This window comes from Leucoraja erinacea, chromosome 6 (assembly GCF_028641065.1).
Source record: "Leucoraja erinacea ecotype New England chromosome 6, Leri_hhj_1, whole genome shotgun sequence".
NCBI lineage: Eukaryota > Metazoa > Chordata > Chondrichthyes > Rajiformes > Rajidae > Leucoraja > Leucoraja erinaceus.
In genome coordinates this window covers 60,343,966-60,366,497 of record NC_073382.1, presented here as the reverse complement: position 1 = coordinate 60,366,497, position 22,532 = coordinate 60,343,966, and the positions used below count along the sequence as shown (strand labels likewise).

Genomic DNA, 22,532 nt, shown 5'->3' with positions numbered 1-22,532 from the left:
GGAATAATAAATTATATAACGGCACAAAACTGATGGAGATAGTAATAACTTTAGACAGGAGAAAATCTTTAGTCCAATTCCCCCTCTCGGTTCATTTCCTTGAAGGTTTGTATTAGGATCTCTTATTTACCTATTCTCCCAATGATCTGTTCCACATGTGTGATACTCAGTTGCAAGCAGACTTCTTTCTGGATTTGCTATTTTCTTTGTTGCTCTTAATTTGTGAATTTTATCTTGCGCTTCAATTACAAAAATGACGGGACAGATGTTTGGAACCAGTGTGCCCCAAAAATTCTATTATGTTAAACATACCTATTGAACCCACTCAAGATAAAATAATTATGGAATCCATCTTCCTTACTCTGTCGGCTAAGGTAATTCTGGGATCAACAGAGTATCCTACTTGAAGTAGAGAGACAATGAACCAGTAATCCCTTCAGAGCCAAATATGATCATAAATGAATGCTGAACATCATTATGCATAATCCCTTATTTTTTAACAGCCTGCAATGGGAGTCTTAAAGACTTGTCCAATGAAACCCGAAGATTTCATCTGGGACCTAAATAGTTTCTTATTTAGCATAACATGGACCAGGCATTTTTAGCCTGCCTTGTTCCTAGACAAGTTGGCAGAGGTTATGGAGAGAAGGCAGGAGAATAAGGGTTAGGATGGAGAGATAGAGCAGCTATGATTGAATGGGGGAGTAGACTTTATGGGCCAAATGGCCAAATTCTACTCCTATCACTGATGATCTTATGATTACACGTAATTCCCTGCTTGAGGCACGAAAGTGGAGGAAAGACACAGGGCTTATGAGGGAATAACAAATATTTCTGATAATTCTTTGGCTCTCTTCTTTGTATCAATTTTTGGTAGATCACATGGGCCAAATGTTATCATCCTGATCATCTTCGTAATATAATTTCTACTCCAGTCAGCTGTTTCTTGAGTCAACTTTTCATGAGTCAGTGAGTCATCAGTTCCAGCCAGCAATGTATTCCAGAAACTCACTAAATTTGTGGGAAATAACTGCCTGGAGTTCAAACTATTCCTACTCTTACATTGTTCAAACAATTTCCTTGGTTTCTCCCAATTTGGTAAAATGATTTATTAATTGCCACACTAGCGGAAACTTTTCAGAGACCTTTGTCACAACTGTTGTAAGTTTCTGACTATTAACTATTGACATTTCTGAATAGATATTTGTTTGAATTAGGATCATTTTGTAGTTTTCGACAACTTCTTTGAGATATCTCTATGGTATGATAATTTTCACAACATTGGAGGAAAGGTTCATGCTTTGAGACTACGTTCTCAATGGTTCCTTATTATCACATGTGCCAAGTATAGTGAAATTATTATTTTTTTGCATAAAGTTCAGTAAAATTATTGCCATACAAAAGTCCAATTCCAGTTTAAGTAAAGAAGTACAGAACAGCCCACTGGCTCCATGTGCAAGTGTCGCCAGGTTTTGGTGCCTTTTTCAAAGAACCAGCTACAGCTGGCCATACGGTCAGTTGCAGCCGTCGCCTTCATCCGGATCACCCAGCGAATAATAAAAACTGATATCTAAGTGGATGTACGTGACGCAGGATTGCCTTTGCATCATTAAGCTGCCATTGTTGAGTTAAGGAATACCCTGTCTCTCTTGATCATTGCTCCATGATTCCAACTCTGGAACAATGGGAGAAGGCAGTTCTGTGAGCATTCCAGCTGTGATTGGTGTTGTAGCCCTTGTATTTGTACCAAGTGCGGGAAACAAATCATTTTGTGTGATATTGCAAAACAATACTTGTGAATTTTGGTGAGCATAAATTAAGTTGCAGGTTAATGATAAAAGATAAGACTTCATTTAGTGAAAAACAGAATTAGGAAATCTCACGGGATTCAGATGACCTGCTGCCAGTTTAAAATGCGGCATAGTATGAAAAAACAGTGTATTACTACCATTATATTTTCTTAAGAAGTTCAATATGTGTTGCTTGTAATGTTTTAAACATTAAAGTTACTTTTTTGTGAGGCATACCAGTTCTTGAAGTGAAAATAGAGTTTGAGAAATGTTGTTGGTGTTAACACAAAAAGGAGCATTGGTGAGGATAATTGTCACATGAACAGCTGCAGATTACAGTGTTTACACAGTTGGCAAACATTTTGCTCCCTTCTCTCTGAGAGATTGAAAGTCTCAATTTTCCTTCCCTTCCCCCATCCAAACCTGAAGACCCACATCTACATTTGAGAAAAGGAATTTTCACAAAATGGAACTAAATAATGCCACTGAGGATTTTCTTCAATTAAAGCATGGAATCTCCCCTGCAGACCAATTAATGGTGGATGACTGTACTAAAAGATCAGTTGAAGAAGCAGCTCTGAAAGGAGTTGCAGGGGAAAAATAAGTTAGGATTTATTTTGCCCAACCCCCACCCTGTCTTTTCTCTAATGATTTCCTCCCCCTTTGCAACCCCTAGCAAATGCTGAAGGATCTTATGCAAATCCCATATTAACTGAACCTATTCACCAATTCATTCCTGTAGTTTTACATCTGAAAGAATGTTTAACTTTTCACTCCGCTATTCACAGGCAGTCCTAGAAACCTTAAGTCTGTTTGAGATTAGCTTGAAAGATAATACATAGGGCTTGTATAGGTCTGTAGCTGGCTTCATTCTTGGTCACAAGGCAAAATAATATAGGCCAGCAGAAAGAAAACTTTTGACCAAAGCATCTATCCTCTGAATATAGTCCACATGGTACATTTTCATTATTATGCATAAGCAGAAAAGCCCTTTGTATCTAAGTTGTTTAAATGGGTGTCTTGTACTGCAGACATATTCAGTTTTCAATCAAGATTAATGAAAAAGATAAGTTAGTTCCTTCCCAGCTTAAACCAATTTATGATGTTCAAAATTACAATGACTTGGTCAAAAGAAAAACATTAATACCATACCAGACTATATTTTTAAAAGATATACTTGACAGATATGTACAGCCACACGAAGAGAGACTGGGGAGGGAGGGGAGTCTTTGTAAGCTTCTCCAAAACAATCAAGATATATTCAATGTTTTTAAAGTCTTTATTTTCATTCAGGGAGAACCCATTCTCAAATCTCAGCTGCAGGTCTCCTAAATTAGAGAACACCAGATGTTTAACCTGATGCAGCGTGACCTTTCCCAAGACAAGTATTTTTCCTCTAGCTTATAATTCAACGTTAACAATGTGCAGGGGGCAGATGTGATTGGCAACATAGCTTTGCAAGTCATCAGTTTCACAGTTTTGCTCCCTTCCATACACGACGCCAGCAAAGTACTTTACAAGATATTTCACGCCTTTTAATTAGCTTTCACTAAGATTCCGTTATGGATACGAAGTGGCAAATGAATGATAAACAGCTGGAATTCGTATAATTTTGTCGAAAGGTTAAAACAGTGCAATGTTGAGGTAGAAATATGCAATATCAACTGATGGAGCTGGTTAATAGACTAATAATGTCACTAAAACAACAATACTGATTTCACTAATGCCTTCAGAGACTACTTCTGTTCAGCTTCTTTTGAAACCGCAGATTTGCAAAACTATTCTTCTGAGACAGCCGAGTGTCATACAATAACAATTGAACAGCAGGGACCTATAGCCTGCAGTTATTTATTAAAGCACTACCAATGGTACAGCTCATGGGAGATAGTTTTTAAAAAAAAACTCGCGGTGACCATGTGATACTTGTGACAGCCTTAATATCATTTTTTTACAAAAGTGATATTTGTTAAAGACTGCCCAAATGCAATTTCCCCCCTTTCCCTTCTTGTGCCTTGGTATGAGCCGACATTAGGCTACATGTGTGCTTGTCATTCTGCAACATGCAGGGATTGGCTGCTGCCCCCCATTCATTTAGCGAGTGAGTGTATGTATCTGAAGCTTGGATTCAGCCGAGTGTTTGAGTCTGTGCGGGGAGCGCTTAATGCTTGAGAAGGATCTACATCTCCTGCGCAGTTGTTGTCTGATTAGTTCTTGCCATGAAGCACGTTGCATGATGGTGTTCAAAAGGACACGAAGGGGAAGCATTCCTATCAACTGCAGCACGGTTGTGGGACAGCCGCTGCCTTCGGAATGGTAAGACTGATTCGAGATCAAGAGTATTGTCTCTGATGTGAGAAACGGCGAGGAGCACACTGGTGTGTTGCCTGTGTGCCGCTGCACATTCCTGTGCCAGTGTGATATATGTAGGGTTTTTGCCCCTTGAAGATGCTGACACCAAACTACATGTAGTAAACCGGCGAAGAACCCCTTGTTATTTTAACTGGAATGGCAAGTTTCTTCATTTAGTAATACAAGCATATTTTACTGCCGCCTGCGCTCGCCTTTTACTGCAGCATCTTAAAGCTCGTAATTCTGTAACGTGCCCTCCTGAAATAGGTAGGTCATGAGTCAGAAAGTTAGTGTTTTTCAAAACGATGGCTTGTTTTGGCTGCAATTGTGGATTTTTTAAAACATGTTAGAATCTAGTGCATTTGTGTGCTGTGTTGTAGAACCGATGCAGCAAATCTTAAATCTCCAGTCAATAAACACGAGTCTGCAATTAAACTCTTCTCCCCTCCTGCCCTTCGTGGATGTGCAATGCTGTGTTGACTTGTTGTACAGGGGGGGGAGGCGGTAGATTAAACTTCATGAAGCCAAAAGGGAGATCAGGACTTTTAGGCATTTGTAGCAGTAGCAGGGTGCTTCTTGGATTAAAAACGAACATGTTTTGTAATCTTTTCCAAAAGGGTTGTGTACGTATCACACATTTAGATTCGCCCCTTCCTCTCAGAGTCAATGGTCTGAGATTAAAAAGTCTGAGATGCAAAGTTACATTGATTTCTTTCCTACCTTCATTGAAGTAAGTCTTTAAGCAAAAGGCAGGAGAGAAGGATTGGGATGAATTCTTCGATTCCAAGTTTGCCAGTCGCTGTGTGCGAAGACCAGAGAGAAATAAGTGATGCGTTTGTGTACTCAGTCATGTTAGCTTTATTATGTTAGCTTTGCTAACAGGTTTTAATCTTGCTTTGAAGATCGCGTCAGGGCTGCCTGTAGAAAATGCAAGAATTGATATTTTGGCATTTTCTGATGAGCTTACTTACTCGCGGTGAATAATTGTGTTTGTGTGTTTTGCACTTCCCCCTGACGGACAAAAGGGAAGCCTTTGGAGGTCAGGACGAGGAGGGTTTGCGAAACCAGCGCCGGACAATAGAGAACTGTTGTTGCCCGCTCAGTCTTTCCTCGTCTGCCCAATTACATCTCGACGATTAGGCGAGATTTGCCTCGCCAGCGTGCGCTTGTTGCTTTGCAACGGTGGAAGCAGAAGTGAAGTGGTCATTCAGTGTGTGATGGATTCATTCCCCCACTGTCCGCGGACCTGTGTCTAACCCCGGCTGTGTCCAGATGGCTGGGCAGAGCGGCTGAAGATTTTAAACCTTCCTGCGTAGCTGATGATTTTAAACCTTTTTCTGTTCTGACACGACCATGCAGCTAAGCAACCGGCTGCTTCAGGCGGAAGGGGAGCAAAGTGCCGGCTACCAATACCTGCCTTGTATAAACAAAACAAACAGCACGGCGTTTGTGAATCTTGCCGTCGTCCCAGCCCCGTGTGACAGTATTCATGTGCGTCTCCCCTCGGCTCCTGCCTCCCTTCGCATCTGTGTTGAGCTCTGTCTCTCGGCCTCTCTGTCTCTCGGCCCTTCGAGACTGAAAGGAAATGGTAATCATGATTAATGGGAGAGTTCTTCTCGCACTGTAGATTTATTTGCAAAGTGGCACATGCTGATTCCATCGCCAGTGTTGATTAGAAGCGGCAGCGCTATGACAAAGCTGCTGAAAGATTTATTTAGCAGAGGGGCAGCTGCTTGCAGCGATCAAGCCCGGCAGTTGTGTGCAATTGGTCTCATCATGAGACAACAACAGGTCCGGGTTTAAATGTCCGTGATCCGCAGGAAGAAAGTTGCAGCACCTTGGTACTTCACCCCAAGTGATGAAAGACAGCATGCCTTTAATCATAGAAGTTGGTCTCAACACAGCGTACAAGAGGTAGGAGCTGATCATTAGGAAGCAGCGAGACTCAATGGGGGTACAGAGTGAAAAGGAAATTAGCATGAGTATACTTTACAAGCCTGGGAATTAAGATGCCTCATTTAATTTACTGTTCTGCGTGTTGGGGCTTTAACTCTGGAGCTCTGTCTATCAACATTAATCATGCCTTTGAAAAGGCATTATTGATAATTTATTGCATTGATTAAATTGATCAATGTATAAACAAGCTTTATTTTAAGTTTTGATTTTTAGAGAAAAACATTATGTTATCGTTCTGATAATTGGACCAGAAGATACATTCACAGTTAGTGCCTCCCAGTGGTGTCTAGAAATTGCATCATTACTGTTCAGGAAGTCCAGGATTTTGTGCTGAAATTTCTAATTGCAGTGATGTTAGCCAGCAAGCAACTTGCTGCTACTGCAGTGTCACTAAAACTGAAAGGGAGCATGTTGAAGTTTATTGGAAACCTATGTGGAAATAGACTTGTCAAATGCTTCCACGCGAGCCACACTTTATACCATACTATCTTGACAGAAATGGTATACTCTTGCACAGATATCTAATTTCCTATTGCTTGCTTATACCTGAACAAATGTTTTTCCAATGTGTAGGAAAGAACTGCGGATGCTGGTTTAAATCAAAGATAGACACAAAATGCTGGAGTAAGTCAGCGGGACGGGCAGCATCTATGGAGAAAAGGAAAGGGTGACATTTCAGTCTAAAGAAAACCCATGTTTTTCCAATGTTCTGGTTTCTACAATGTTGAGCCCTTTCATGATCATAACTTATGTTAATTGATATTGAGTATTAATTGACAGCTGTCATTTTAGATTGCAGTTGTGTCTGATCCCATTGCTAAAGCATGGTTTTAACAAGGTGTTAAATAATAGTTAGGAATAGGAACTCTGGACGATTTGCTCCTTCATTCAGTTGTGTTGGATGTTATATCCCACATTTTCCTAAAATACGATGAAAGACAGACCGATTTGATTAAACCACTTACAATAATACACAATGTAGTAATTCTCTAAATCACGAGGAGCAAGATTCCTTCACACTCTTTGAACGTTAAGAACATTCTGTTCTTTTAACACTGCATCTTTAATTTGGATGTTTTATGGTTCCCAGCAAAGTTAAAACAGTGCCCAAAGGTTGTTTGTTGCTGCTGTTTACCATAGATGTTATTTTAATGCAGGAATTACATTCTTAAAACTAAATGACGTTCTAAACAAAGTCAGTGATATTGCGCAGGTTGAAATTTCTGAGCTGTTGGTTATGCGTAGCATAGCTCTAAATCTCCAGTATTCGAGCGATATTCAAGATAATGGTGGTAATAGCTAAAGGATTTTGTTTCGGCTGCATACATTTTCTGCATTTTTGTTTTGTGCTCAGGAAATTCCTTTCTCAATTCTAAGGTTGCATATTTGTCTCGTCAGGAGTGGTTTACAGTAAATAGATAAAACAAATCCTTTGATAACTCTAGGTAAGGTTCTCCACGGGACCTTATGCAGGCCTCAATTATGCTTCAATTTCAGCCAACAGAATCCAACTGAATGGACACATTCACACTTTAATTAGCAACGTACATAAATACATTGCTTTAATGTTTAAAACATAGTAAATAAATGAGCATTAAAGTTTGCCCTGCAGTATTCCTGTGGTGACTAAAATTTAATTCGGAGTTACACCTGTCATCATTGCAATAGTTTTCATCTCCGATAGAATCTAACTTTCTGATTCTGTAATCAGTACAAAATGATTTTCTTTCCGCGAATGTTGGCTTTCATCTATTGATTGATTGGCCAGAAGATGCTAATTTTAAAAGTGGCTGCAGGAGAAAGAATATGGTGCATATATTTTAAAAGTATTTCATTAATTCCTTGATTAGAAATTATCTTTAATTTTCATTTGATTTTGCTTGGAATTGGTGGATCGGTAAAAATGTAATTCCAGAAGTGAATTTAGAACTAATTGAGTCGTCATAATTTTCTCATTATTTTGAAACTTTGCCTGGTTAATTACCAAATTGAATTATATTAGATGTTAATATTGTGTTATTAAAGTAAAATAATTTCCCAGAGTTTCAAGAATAGATGTGGCGTGTTAACCAAAATGATCTGCTTGTGCACAACATCCGTTAATCTGAATTTCTACCTTCTGCATTTTTTTAGTTACTAAAATTATATCAGTGGGAAAATGGATACCTGTTTTTACAAAATGTTAAATGGTCAGCTAGACATAGCTCACAAGACCTACACCAACCCCAAACCAATTAGGAGCAGACACGGGCATTCGATCCAATTTGTGATCCCAGCTACAAAGACAGATGTGTACAGCAATTCGTTCTTCCCCCGTACAATTAAAGCATGGAATAATCTCCACCAAACTCTAGTTACCCAACCAGATGCAACTAAATTTAAAGTAGCACTTTCTTCCCAATAACCCTTTCTGGCTTAATCCCTCCCTTCACTACCTCCAGTTTAAATTCCAGTAGGAATATTTTGGAGGACCAAGTAACCAAGAACCAAGAATAGAAGATTAAACCTTTATCACGCTTGGAGTTTGTTAAAATCCAACTTGTGCAACAAGGATAAAAGTATAGACACAAAATGCCGGAGTAACTCAGCGGGACAGGCAGCATCTCTGGAGAAGGATGGGGGAGATTTCTGGTTGAGACCTTTCTTCAGATGAAAAGTATTCCATGATTAGGTGAACTGATTTTAGGCAGCGTTATAAAATAACCTCTGTTTTGATAATAAACATTCCATTACTTATTGAGAACGCAGGATGTATTCTGCGGGAAATTAGCACATTGCTTGGTCTTTTATTGATAGTGAGCTAATCTCTGAACAAGGAAGAGAAAACTCAAAAACTAACCCAAAATATTGTCCATCCACAGACTCTGCTTGACCCTTTGAGTACCTGCAGCAGTTTTTTTTCCTCAAGTTTGCAGCATCTGCATCTCATGCGACTCAGAAGAGAAAACATTCATATTTCTAACGATCCTATAGTTTATATAATCCTATTTGTTTTATACGGTTGCTTGATTGAAAATATTGTTTCCATATCCCATCAGTAATATTATATGGAGTGTTAGAAACTGCAGATCATACTCCTCCAGGCAAGAGATGAGTTGTGTCTGACATTTATTATATTTCTGAACAATGCATTGTTTTCTCCTTTGAAATCTCCGGTGTTACTTTTATGATATTTAAAACCAATAACATGGTTGTTGACATTTTAAAACTCAGTTTTCTTTTGCATCATTTGAATCAAAGTAATATAATCAAAGCCATTCATCAGAATGGAGCTGCATCTTAAAAGCATTCGCAACAGTCTGACTAATGATGCCTTAAATGTTTTTTTTATAAAAGTCCCAACAAAGAACTTTTTAAAAGGTAGGGTTTGCAAAAGACCTTTAGGGAACTTATGAAAGCCAATAGTGCAATTCTCTAAACTTGTGCAAACCTGTACCAGACGTCTCAGTATGTTTTTGCAACGGCATGAAAGGGTATGTCATGTCATAAAGTACAGAATTGGTTTGATTAATTATGAATAATGGGAATCCAATCCGTATAGCCTTGCCTGGGTCATAGAATATCTTTTCGGATAAAATGGAGTCTTTAAATGCAAGCATGTTATCTAGTTTGTAAGTAGCGATATTTTCATCTAGCTGACCCCAGGAGATGCTGTGAGTCATGTAACCTACACATTTTTGGAAAATATGGTTACCCTCTCATTTTTAATATTCGTACAAGAACACACAGTTCTCAATGATGTGTAACTGGATTGAAAATAATGAGCTTGTAAGCTTTATCATTTCACACCAGGCTACATTTCAAATATAGAATCATTGAGTGCGGAAATAGGCCCTTTGGCCTCATGTGGATGCTGAGCAATATGCCCCATCTGAGCTAGTCCCGTTTGGACTGGGCTACATCCACTACTCTTAGCATTTCTTGGGGTCTTAGGCAGAGCTGTTGCCAAACCAAGTTGTGATGCATCACAATACGATGCTTTTTACAATGCACTTGTAAACGTTGGAGTCATTGGAGACATACTAAGGGTTGCACAGTGGTGCAGCGGTAGAATTGCTGCTTACTGCCCCTGTCCCACTTAGGAAACGTGAACGGAAACCTTTGTGGACTTTGCGCCCCACCCAAGGTTTCCGTGCAGTTCCCGGAGGTTTTTGTCAGTCTCCCTACTTGCTTCCACTACCTGCAACCTCCGGGAACCGCACGGAAACCTTGGGTGGGGCGCAGAGTCTCCAGAGGTTTCCATTCGGGTTTCCTAAGTGAGGGGATTACTGCACCAGAGATCTTGTTTTGATCCTGATCACCGGTGCTATCTGTTCGGAGACCCTATATTCTCCCTGTGACCACAGGCTTTCTCCAGGTGCTCAGCACAACTTCTGTGAATTGCCCCTCGTGTGTAGAATGCAAGACTGCAAAAACATTGAACTAGTGTACGGGTGATCGTTGGTAGGAGCGGACTCAGAGGGCCGAAGTTGCTGACTGTATCACTAAACTAAAAATAGTCTTCTGAGGAAGTAGAGGCATTGATGTGCTTTCCTGGAGGTAAATATAAAAATTAAATGATGCCTGGTTTTGGCATGCTAATTTAATGGGTCTTCACATTTTTGATTTAATGAAATTCTTGCTTTGCTTCAGCACACAGAACATAGTAGACATTTACTACAAAACAGATAAGTGTGTCCATATACCATAATATAAATATATACACACATGAATAAATAAACCGATAAAGTGCAAATAACAGAAAATGGGTTATTAATAATCAGAATTTTGTTCGAGCCAGGTTTAATAGCCTGATGGCTGTGGGGAAGTAGTTATTCCTGAACCTGGTTGTTGCAGCCCTCGGGCTCCTGTACCTTCTACCTGAAGGTAGCAGGGAGATGAGTGTGTGGCCAGGATGGTGTGGGTCTTTGATGATACTGCCAGCCTTTTTGAGGCAGCGATTGTGATAAATCCCCTCGATGGAAGGAAGGTCAGAGCCGATGATGGACTGGGCAGTGTTTACTACTTTTTGTAGTCTTTTCCTCTCCAGGGCGCTGAAATTGCTGAACCAAGCCATGATGCAACCGGTCAGCATGCTCTCTACTGTGCACCTGTAGAAGTTAGAGAGAGTCTTCCTTGACAAACCAACTCTCCGTAATCTTCTCAGGAAGTAGAGGCGCTGATGAGCTTTCTTGATAATTACATTAGTGTTCTCGGACCAGGAAAGATCTTCAGAGTTGTGCACGCCCAGGAATTTGAAGCTCTTGACCCTTTCAACCATCGACCCGTTGATATAAATGGGGCTGTGGGTCCCCCTCCTACTCCTTCCAAAGTCCACAATCAGTTCCTTGGTTTTGCTGGTGTTGAGGGCCAGGTTATTGTGCTGGCACCATATGGACAGTTCCTCCCACACTCCAAAGAAGCATAGGTTTATAGGTTAATTAATTTCTGTAAATTGTTCCTAGTGTATCGGATAATGCTAGTGTACTATCACTGATTGGCGCAGACCCGTTTCTGCTAAAGAGCCCATTTCCATGCTGTACGTCAAAAGTCTAAGCTAAACCAAAATGTGAAGTGAAGAACAGAGCTTGTGCTTCAAAACAACGACTTTTCATCAGAAATGCCTGTCTTTGGATGAGCAGTAGTGGTGAGCTAATCAAAAAAGCAAAATAACACAGATTCTGGAAATCTGAAATAACACAAAATAATGACATTTCTTAACTGACAGCACCTGCAGACAAAGAGTAAAAAGCACTGATTTATGATTTCATTTTCACTTCTGGTAGAGTAAATATTATCGTCAACTTTATTTATTCGAACATGAATCATGTGCGTAAACTGAACTAATTGCTGTAATATGTTTAAGGTGAATCAATGGAAAGGGGAAATGTTCGTTCGGTTGTGATTTCTGCGTGTGGTAGTGGATCCTGGTCGGTGGGTCTTAAAATCATCATCCTGCTGCTCTGAACAATTGAAAACATGAGACAGTGGATCTGATTAATTTAGTGTTCTAATCCCTAAGCCTTGTGTGGCAAACCGCTTTGCCAGTTATCACTAAAATCCATTTCAATTTCACGCAATCTTGAAGCTACGGCCAAGAATGTGTGCCGACATGTCTACTTCCTCAGAATACTCAGAGGAAGCTTGTCGTGTGTTCAAAGACTTACCTACTTCTGCAGATGGGTCACAGAAAGCATCACAGCTTGGTTTGGCAATAGTTTTGCTTATGGCTGCAAGGAGAGTTGGGGGGTGCATCCCTGTACGATACACAGACCAACTGCCCACCCTTGACTCCATCTACACTTCACACTGCCGCAAGAAAGAAGCCAACAGGAACAAGGACCTTTCCTGACCCAAAACATTGCTTATATGTGATCGTCAGAGGTGCTGACTGACGCACTGAGTTACTCCAGCATTTTCTGTTCATAACGTCGTAAGGTCATAAGTGATAGGAGTAGAATTAGGCCATTCTGCCCAACAAGCCGACTCTGCCATTCAATTATGGCTGATCTATCTCTACCTCATAACCCCATTCTCCTGCCTTCTTCCCATAACCTCTGGCACCTGACATCAAGAATCTATCTCTGCCTTAAAAATAAGTATAACCACACCTGATCCTACTTTTGATAAACTGTTGCAGATTAATTCCTTTCAAAAGGGTCACTAGATGGGAAAAGTCATGACTTGCCCTCGCAAATGCAGGAACATTGAGGTGACTGTAAGTAACCCATCCAAACTGGCCTTAGCTAAAAGTTCAAAGCAGCAGCAGACTATACGAGTTGGTCATGTGGATTGACTAAGTGAGCCATGGATTACTTTATGGATGGATTTAGTGCAGATAAAAAAATGAATATTTCAGGTGAATAAATCAGATTCTGTGGCAACAACAATGGTGTCGTTGGGCAGGATATTTTTTGCAAGGTGGATGTAGTAATTTCAACAGCAGCACTTGCAACCAGTGCAGATTGTTTATATAAGATTTTATGGTTCTTTCATTTCCAGTCTGCAAACATCACAGAGCGCAGGTAAGCTGCTTGTAGTCTGTAAAGCATATGAAGTCTTATGTTCCTCTGGGAACAGCTGTGACTCCCATTTTAAGTTTTTTTTTGTGTTAATCCACTTCTCAAAGAAAAACATACCGAGGTATATGTAGTTGCAGTCTTTCTCCTGAGGAACTTGCTTGTAGAAGTCATTATGCTGTTTGTTTTTAAGTATCTTGAGGTTCCCTTAAGATGAACATAGCTCTATGAGGATTCATTCATTCATTCGCATTACCTGCATGATTCTTGTATCCTTTACAGAAAATTCAGAATAGAGCAGTGAAACATGATTTGAGAAGGAGAAGGTTAAATCGGAAATGTCAGTGATGCAGTTGAACAAAGGGGACTATGAAGGCATGAGAGAGGAGCTGGCCAAGGTAGACTGGAAAGGGATCCTAGCAAGAATGATGTTGGAACAGCAATGGCAGGAATTTCTGGGCATAATCCGGAAGACGCAGGATCATTTAATTACAAAAAGGAAGAAAGATTCTAAGGGGAGCAGGAGGCAACCGTGGCTGACAAGGGAAGTTAGGGATAGAATAAAAGTAAAAGAAAAGATGTGTAACACAGCAAAGAGTAGCCGGAAGCCAGAGGATTGGGAAACTTTCATAGGAGGAAATAAAACAGGCAATACGGGCTGAAAAGATGAAGTACGAGGGGAAGCTGGCCAGGAATGTAAAGAAGGACAGTAAAAGCTTCTTTACTTATGTTAAGGGAAAAAGAATAGCAAAGGCAAATGTGGTCCCTTGAAGGCAGACACGGGTTATTATGGGCAACAAGGAAATGGCAGAAGAGTTGAACAGGTACTTCGGATCTGTCTTCACTAAGGAAGACACAAACAATCTCCCAGAAGTACTGGAGGACAGAGGATCTAAGGGGGTCGAGAAACTGAAAGAATTTTTCACCAGGCGAGAAATAGTATTGGGTAGGCTAATGGGACTGAAGGATGATAAATCCTCTGGGCCTGATGGTCTGCTTCCCGGAGCCCTCGGGGAGGTGGCTCTAGAAATAGTGGACGCATTGGTGATCATTTTCCAATGTTCAATAGATTCCGGATCCGTTCCTGTGGATTGGAGGATAGTTAATGTTATCCCACTTTTTAAGAAAGGAGCGAGAGAGAAAACAGGGAATTACAGACCAATTAGCCTGACTTTGGTGGTGGAAAAGATGCTAGAGTCAATTATTAAAGAGGTAATAATGGGGCATTTGGATAGCAGTAAAAGGATTAGTCCAAGTCAGCATGGATTTATGAAAGGAAAATCTTGCTTGACTAATCTTCTGGAATTTTTGAGGATGTGACAAGTAAAATGGATGAAGGGGAGCCAGTGGATGTCGTGTGTCTGGACTTTCAGAAAGCCTTTGATAAGGTCCTGCACGGGAGACTGGTGACTAAAATTAGAGCGCATTGTATTGGGGGTAGGGTATTGACGTGGATAGAAAATTGGTTGGCAGACAGGAAGCGAAGATTAGAACGGGTCCTTTTCAGAATGGCAGGCAGTGGCGAGTGGAGTGCCGCAAGGCTCGGTGTTAGGGCCACAACTGTTTACCATATATATTAATGATTTGGAAGAGGCAATTAGGAGCAACACTAGCAATTTTGAGATGACACAAAGCTGGGTGGCAGTGTGAATTGTGAAGAGGATGTTAGGAGGTTGCAGGGTGACCTGGACAGGTTGAGTGAGTCGGCAGATGCATGGCAGATGCAGTATAATATAGATAAATGTGAGGTTATCCACTTTGGCGGCAAAAACAAGGGGGCAGATTATTATCTCAATGGGGTTAGGTAAGGGGGAGGTACAGCGAGACCTGGGTGTCCTTGTACACTGGTCACTGAAAGTTGGCGTGCAGGTACAGCAGGCAGTGAAGAAAGCTAATGGAATGTTGGCCTTCATAACAAGAGGATTTCAGTATAGGAGTAGAAAGGTTCTTCTGCAGTTGTATAGGGCTCTGGTAAGACCACATCTGGAGCATTGTGTCCAGTTTTGGTCTCCTAATTTGAGGAAGGACATCCTTGTGATTGAGGCAGTGCAGCGTAGGTTCACGAGATTGATCCCTGGGATGGCGGGACTCTCATGAGGAAAGATTGAAAAGACTAGGCTTGTATTCATTGGAGTTTAGAAGGATAAGGGGGGGTTCTTATAGAAACATATAAAATTATAAAAGGACTGGACAAGCGAGATGCAGGTAAAATGTTCCCAATGTTGAGCGAGCGGAACCAGGGGCCACAGTCTTAGAATGAAGGGGAGGCCATTTAAGACTGGGGTGAGAAAAAACCTTTTTCACCCAGAGAGTTGTGAATGTGTGGAATTCCCTGCCTCAGAGGGCAGTGGAGGCCAAATCACTGGATGGATTTTAGAGAGAGTTAGAGCTCTAGGGGCTAGTGGATTCAAGGGATATGGGGAGAAGGCAGGCACGGGCTATTGACTGGGGACGATCAGCCATGATCTCAATGAATGGCGGTGCTGGCTCGAAGAGCCAAATGGCCTCCTCCTGCTTCTATGTTCAATGTTATGTAAACTTTATTTTTACGAGAAAGTCAGTAAAGACCAGAATTATTTTGGTAACCTGAAAAGGCATAAACTCTGCATCTTTTTATGAAGCTACTGTATTTATCTCATTGTATGTGCATGACAAGGTGACAGACTGCCAGCCCATGTACACACTGAAATCCTCATTATTATTGCGCTGTGTATAGTATATTACTACTTAGCAAAATATAATGCACTTCACTGCTGCCCCTAGGGCTATGATTTGTAGTCTACTGCAACTTGCATATGACTGAAAAATGATGCGTTATTAAGATGTGCTAAATGTCACGTGTCATTAGCAATGTTTACACATGCTCATTATATGTTGCTACTTAGCAATGTCAGTCCACCACTATTCTGCTACCATTGTTCTGGGAGTTTTTTTAAGTGGTTTGTGTTGTTTATTTAAATCCCGTTCCCTTTTTGTTAAGGAATGTGAAAATGAAGAACACGATGGAAAATCAGTACATATTCAATTTGATCAAACCATGGGTTTATAACTTGGTGTTAATAGACCTAACATACATTTACTTTGGTACTTGACATCAATTTACATTGTGGTGATTTGTAACTCTAATAGTGTCAGGGCACTGGATGAGATAATTATTCTCCCTGATCTAGTAAAGAGAATTCCATTTAGACCTGACTTGCTATTACAGACACTCTCCGGCTTGCGTAAGGGTTACATGCCGCTGATCCTTGCGTAAGTCAGATGTGTAAATGCTGCTGCACATGTGTAAATTTATTGTTCGACGCAGGGACCATAGGGGAACTCTGACACTGAGACCAAATGACCATCAGTGGGCTTAAAGAATTGCTTACGTAAGTGCGAGTTTACGCAAGTTGCCTTTTACAAAAATCTAATTTTAACAGAGATCTGGGCCTTTTGGTCAGGCTTTACATCATTGTTATTGTTGCATAATACCACAATTATTTGACTATCCAAAGTGAGAAAGAAATAGGACTTTTAAGCCATCAAAGTTCATCCTCAATGCTTGGAGACTCCTTGTGAACACATGTTCATAAGATCACATGTGATAAGAGTAGAGTTTAGCCCATGAAGTCTACTCTGCCATTCAATCGTGGCTAATCTTTCTCTCCCTTCTAGCCCCATTCTCCTGCCTTCTCCCCATAATCTATGACATATGTACTAATCAAGAATCCTATCTATCTCAGTCTTAAATATATCCACTGATTTGGCATCCACAGCCTTCTGTGGCAAAGAATTCCACAGATTCACCACCCTCTGATTAAATAAATTCCTCATCTTCTAAAAAACAACGTCCTTTAATTCTGAGGCTATGAGCTCTAGTCCTAGGCTGTCCCAGTAGTGAAAACATCCTCTCCACACCCACTCTACCCAAACCTTTCACTATTCTGTACGTTTCAATGAGGTCTCCCCTCATTCTTCTAAACTCCAGTGAGTACAGGTCCAGTGCCATCAAACTGTCATCATATGTTAACCTACTAATTCCTGGGATCATTCTTGCAAACCTCATCTGAACCCTCTCCAGAGCCAGCACATCCTTCTTCAGATATGGTGCCCAAAATTGCTCACAATATTCCAAATGCGGCCTGACCAGCACCTTATAGAGCCTCAGCATTACATCCCTATTTTTTTGTATACAAGCCCTCTCAAAATAAATGCTAGCATTGAGTTTGCTTTCTTTACAAACTTTGTTGAGATACAACACTGTCCAGTCCCTATTCTTCTGGAACCCTCATCGTTATTGTTATTTTGCCACCCTCCATACAAAAATCGCAATCTCTTGTCCTCAATTCTCCTCCAGCTATGTAACCTTTTCCAACCCTAAATTCATTTACCTTCTACTATCTGGGCTCTAAGCTCAAATTTCCTGCCCACTCAATATTGACCATCTCTCCATTCTCCAGCCTTAAAACCTATTTCTCTAATTTTAATATCTTGTTATTTGGTTGCTGCCAATTGTGACTGCCGATGATTCTAAGAATTGCTTTTGGATATTTTCCAAGGAAAAGTTCCATTGGAACTTGATTGTACATTCTCTTGGTGATAATTAGAGGTGTGTGCTAATATTTAGCAGTGATTCCCAGCCGATACTGGCTCAACTGATACTTGATATAATCCATTAGCACGGGTAGATTCTCTTACAATCTATCCTTGAATTAAGCTTCTGTGGAATTGCTACAGTTCTGCTACAACCCAGTACAGCTGGCTTCAAAATCGCCTCCTCAGTTACACCAGAGAGTATGAAAGCAATATGTTTTCGAAAGTGATTCTGTCAGCTATCTGCAAAATCTTAATCTTAGTAGTAGTTAAAATCAATACAAAGCCAGCAAACTTCACTGTGTGTAGAATGGAACTGCCGACGCAAAGTGCTGGAGTGCTTCAGACTGAAGAAGGGTCTCGACCCTGAAACGTCACCCATCCTTTTTCTCCAACTTCACTTCATTCCATGCTGGTACATAGACATGTTTAAGTAGGCAGATGGTTATTTGGTTGGTGGGAGTGACTGAGCAAAGGATGGCTATCACTGGTGCAGACTTGGGCTCTGTATTTCCAACATATTGCTGTATGTTTGCAGTTGCAAGTGGGAGGTTTTGCTTTGATATTTCCAAATACTCTGATGCCTTGGCACTGTGAGCACCTATTAAAAGCTGATCAATCTTTGCAGCTAGCATCAACTTGTCCTGGTGGCAAGGCCATTAGAAGACTGAAAGGGATGGACTGAGCGAAGGCATGTAAAAGCTGGAGCAGGTATTCACAGCATTTCATCTACCAAATGTTATTTTCAGTGCATGGATGAAATACATGGTAGCTCCATTTTGACAGATTATTTGGCTTCTTGTGATTTGCAATAGGGAAGAATGCAAACAGGTTTTAACTAGCAGTGATTTTTGAAATGCAGCAGAAATTCATGTTCAGGTTGAAAGTTCTTAGCAGCAAATTGTGGCAATGATTGACAAAAATGCTAGTTTCTTCGCACCTCGTTTCTTCTTCCTGTCATATTCCCAACCTATTAGGCGATTAAAGAAAATCCAGTGGATTATTATATCAATTTTGCAAAGGCATTACACTGTCATTCCAACCTTACATTGCTTTTATTTAAATTAAATAACTGGTGCTGACACATAGAATTTACCCTTTGGCCATGATCTTGGAATGGGATATGTCTTGCTCATTCTTCCAAAGCCTCTTATGCCCCTGTCCCACTTAGGAAACCTGAACAGAAACCTCTGGAGACTTTGCGCCCCACACAAGGTTTCGGTGCAGTTCCTGGAGGTTGCAGGTGGTTGCCGGAGGTTGCAGGTAGTGGAAGCATGTAGGGAGACTGACAAAAACCTCCGGGAACCACGCGGAAACCTTGGGTGGGGCGTAAAGTCCCCAGAGGTTTCCGTTCAGGTTTCTTAAGTGGGACAGGGGCATTACTCCTGCAAGATTTAACCGATGGAAATTGGGAAAGATGCAATGGACTGTGTTAGTGCATTGTGCTGTGGAAGGGGCACTGTTCTGGGTGCCTGGAAACATTAAGTTACCCCTCCTGACAAGTTTGGAGCCGTTATTACTTTGTTACATGATACTTGTCACCCACCATAGTAGCATTATTGAAACGGATTTGTTTTGGAGCATTACACATATTCAGTCTCTTGTAGTTTACCTTTGGTATTATCAGAATATGCTGCATGTGATTGTTAATGTATGCAGCACCTGCCTTTTGTGTGTGGTAAACTACCTTTTACAAATGAGGGAACAGCAAATTGATATTCTGTGTTGCTGTTGTTCGCTGAGCACAAATATATATCACCGCAGGACAGTTTTGCTGTCATTTAATTTTTTTTCTTTCTGGATTCTACCTTTTTTTTATCTGTCTGTGTCAAAGGTAGTGAGCAGGCTTGTACTATTTTTGGTTAACTCATATTCCACAAAAATAAATGTATCCAACATTTTGGTATAGCTTGCTGAGATCTTGGCATGCCGAATGTTCCTGTGCTTTGATCTTTGTACAGTTTAACAAGGCTATTTGTAGTGTACCACATTGATTTTAATGTGGTACACCACAATTTTACCCTCGGTGTACATTGTCCAGAATGGAACAAACGTTGCTTTGCATTACCACTTACTGCATCAGTTTTTTTTTTGAGATGTAACGGGGCCTGGCTATTCAGCATGAAAGGGCTCTCTGTGACATGACTGAGCATTTAACTTGGTTACTCGTGGATATGGAAAACTGCCTGGAGTTTGGCACAAATTGACTGTGTCGCTGAGACCGCAGATGCCTGGTGAAGTGGATTTGTCAATTGTACTCCACCTGGTTGCTTGCTGGAGTGCGATTGTTAAATCTCCTGTCCTCTGCCCGTCTGGGTGCTGCCAGACAGCATCAACAGAATGTTTCACACCACTGATCGGATCAGAACTGAGTCTTTCTCCCATCAGCTGCACAGTTCGGTCTAGATTAATTCTTAGTTTTATTTAGAGATACAGTGCAGAAACAGGCCATTCAGCCCACTGTGTCCGCGCCGACCAGTAATCCCTGCACACTAATGCTATCGCACTCGCATACTCACACGACAATTTACAATTTTACCAAATCAATTAACCAACAAACCTGTACGTCTTTGGAGTGTCGGAGGAAAACGGAGATCCCAGAGAAAACCCACACAGGTCACGGGGAGAATGTAGAAACTCCATACAGACAGCACCCATAGTCAGAATCGCTTGGGTCTCTGGCATGGTAAGGCAGCAACTTACCACTGCGCAACCTGCCAATCCAGCGGGTGTGATCAGGAACTGGAGGGTTTCCCGAATGTTGCCTTTCTAACGTGCAACCTCTGGTAAGGTTCCAGTACCCTGGCTGCTGGCTTAGATCTGAGAATTCAACTTGACCTTGTATGCATCAGCATTAGATAGTACCTGTCATGTTTTTGTGAATGGCACTCATCGGGACTGCGGTGTCTCTTTCTGTATCTCCAGGTATCTGCCAAGTATGGAGTAGGGCACACCATTCACCTTCATTTACCTTCGTTCAGGTCGATATCCCTATTCATTAATATATATGCCTGCCATTCTGAATCCGAGGAAGGGTCTCAACCCGAAACATCACCTATCCATGTTCTTCAGGGATGCTGCCTGACCCGCTGAGTTATTCCAGCGCTTTGTGTCTTTTTATTCCAGCCTTTAAGTCGAGGGGCCAGGTGTGAAGTGTATTGAGCTCAGCACTGCTGAGCTTTACCCTTGTGCTCAATGCTCAGCCCAGCAGCTAAGTTGGGAGGTCATGTGCTGGCTTCCGACCTCCAAAATGATCCATACTTTTACACTGCAAGTGAAGAAAATGCTGTTCAGTGCAATGCTGACGAGAAGCAGGATCTAGTCCTGTATTTTCCAGCTTATCCTTTAAAAATAATAACTGCACTGTATGATCATAAAGCATGAGAGGAGAATGGTGCAGAATTTCTTCTCCAAAGAGATTCTCTAAATAATGTGGAATTGTTGTCTCGGCTACGCTAAATCAACCCGCTGAAATGAACCACCAAGATGAGTGATGTTGAATATTGCATGATTCCTAAAAGCTGCTTTCTTTATTTGCAGCTTGTAGTTGAAGTCTTTCAGCAGTATAATTCAGAGTTTGTCTGCAATGCTTTTATCATTTTGATAAGTTGCTTTAAACTGGATTTGGACAAATAATTGTCAACTTACGGGTTATTTTGGAGAAAGAGCTGGAGATTGCATTATAGCTGGAGGATGTGGAGAACGTATTTTAAGTAGAGTTGCAATTTATGATAGAACAATAACAAAATTGTATCAAAATCTTGCTATAAATGTGTGTGTTTCAAAAATATATCTGAATAGCACAACGGAGGCTACCCTATAATGGAACACTCAGGCAATGAGAAAGTGATTTGCAGCATCATTTTCAGTCACAAATATTCTTCTGCTGTAGCCACGGGGTAAATAAGCTGTAGTGGCAGTTTCCTCGCCGTTACCGCAAGACTTCATGGTAAAGGATTGTATTAGTGTTCAGATAACCAGCTGGAAGCTGGACAAACAGTTCCATCCAAGACCACAAGAAATTGCAGCGAATTGTGGATGCAGCCCAGTCCATCACGCACGCAAACCAACCTCCCTTCCATTGACTCCATTTATACCCACACTGCCATGGCCAGGCTAGCAACATAATCACGGATGAGTCGCACCCTGGCCACTCCCTTTTCATCACTTTCCCATCAGACAAAAGGTGGAGAAGTGTAAAAACACACACCTCCGGATTCAGGGACAGTTTCTTCCCAGGTATTATTTGGCAACCGAACTATCCAACCACAACTGGAGAGCAGCCCTGAAGTACTGTCTCCCTCATTGGAGACCCTTGGAATATATTTGATCGGACTTTACTGGCTTTATCTTGCACTAAATATTATTCCCTTATCATATATCTACACTGTGAATGGATGGATTGTGATCATGCATTGTCTTTTCACTGACTAGTTGGCATGCAACAACAGCTTTCCACCGTACCTTGGTACACATGACAATAAATTTAGCTAAACCGATTACCATTTCCATTCTCATGCTTGCACAGCGCTGCAAGAGACACAAGAGAACAGAGCTGGAATTGAACCACCGTACCTTGGTCAGGCACACATGACAATTCTGTGGGTGACCATTTTAGCTAAACCGATTACCATTTCCATTCTCATGCTTGCACAGAGCTGCAAGAGACACAAGAGAATGCAGATGCTGGAATCATGAACAAATCACAAAGTGCTGGAGGAACTCAGCAGGTCAGGCAGGAGCATCTGTGGGTGACCATTCCCTCACCAAATGCCTGACCTGACTTCCTCCAGCACTGATTTGCTGAAGGTTTCCATCTAATCTTTTATTTGTGTGATGGGTGTATGGAACAAGCTACCAGAGG

The 22,532-nt window shown here is 41.1% G+C and overlaps 1 protein-coding gene across 5 annotated transcripts in view; it reads left to right on the top strand.

The window, feature by feature from the left end:
• Positions 1-3,078: 3,078 nt before the first annotated feature.
• tenm4 (teneurin transmembrane protein 4) overlaps positions 3,079-22,532 on the top strand; it is a 531,769-nt gene continuing 512,315 nt past the window's right edge. For all 5 annotated transcript variants that reach the window (XM_055637190.1, XM_055637189.1, XM_055637191.1 and 2 more), the window contains exon 1: positions 3,079-4,103. The gene's annotated coding sequence lies outside the window, so the exon portion shown is untranslated. The remainder of the gene's footprint in view (positions 4,104-22,532) is intronic.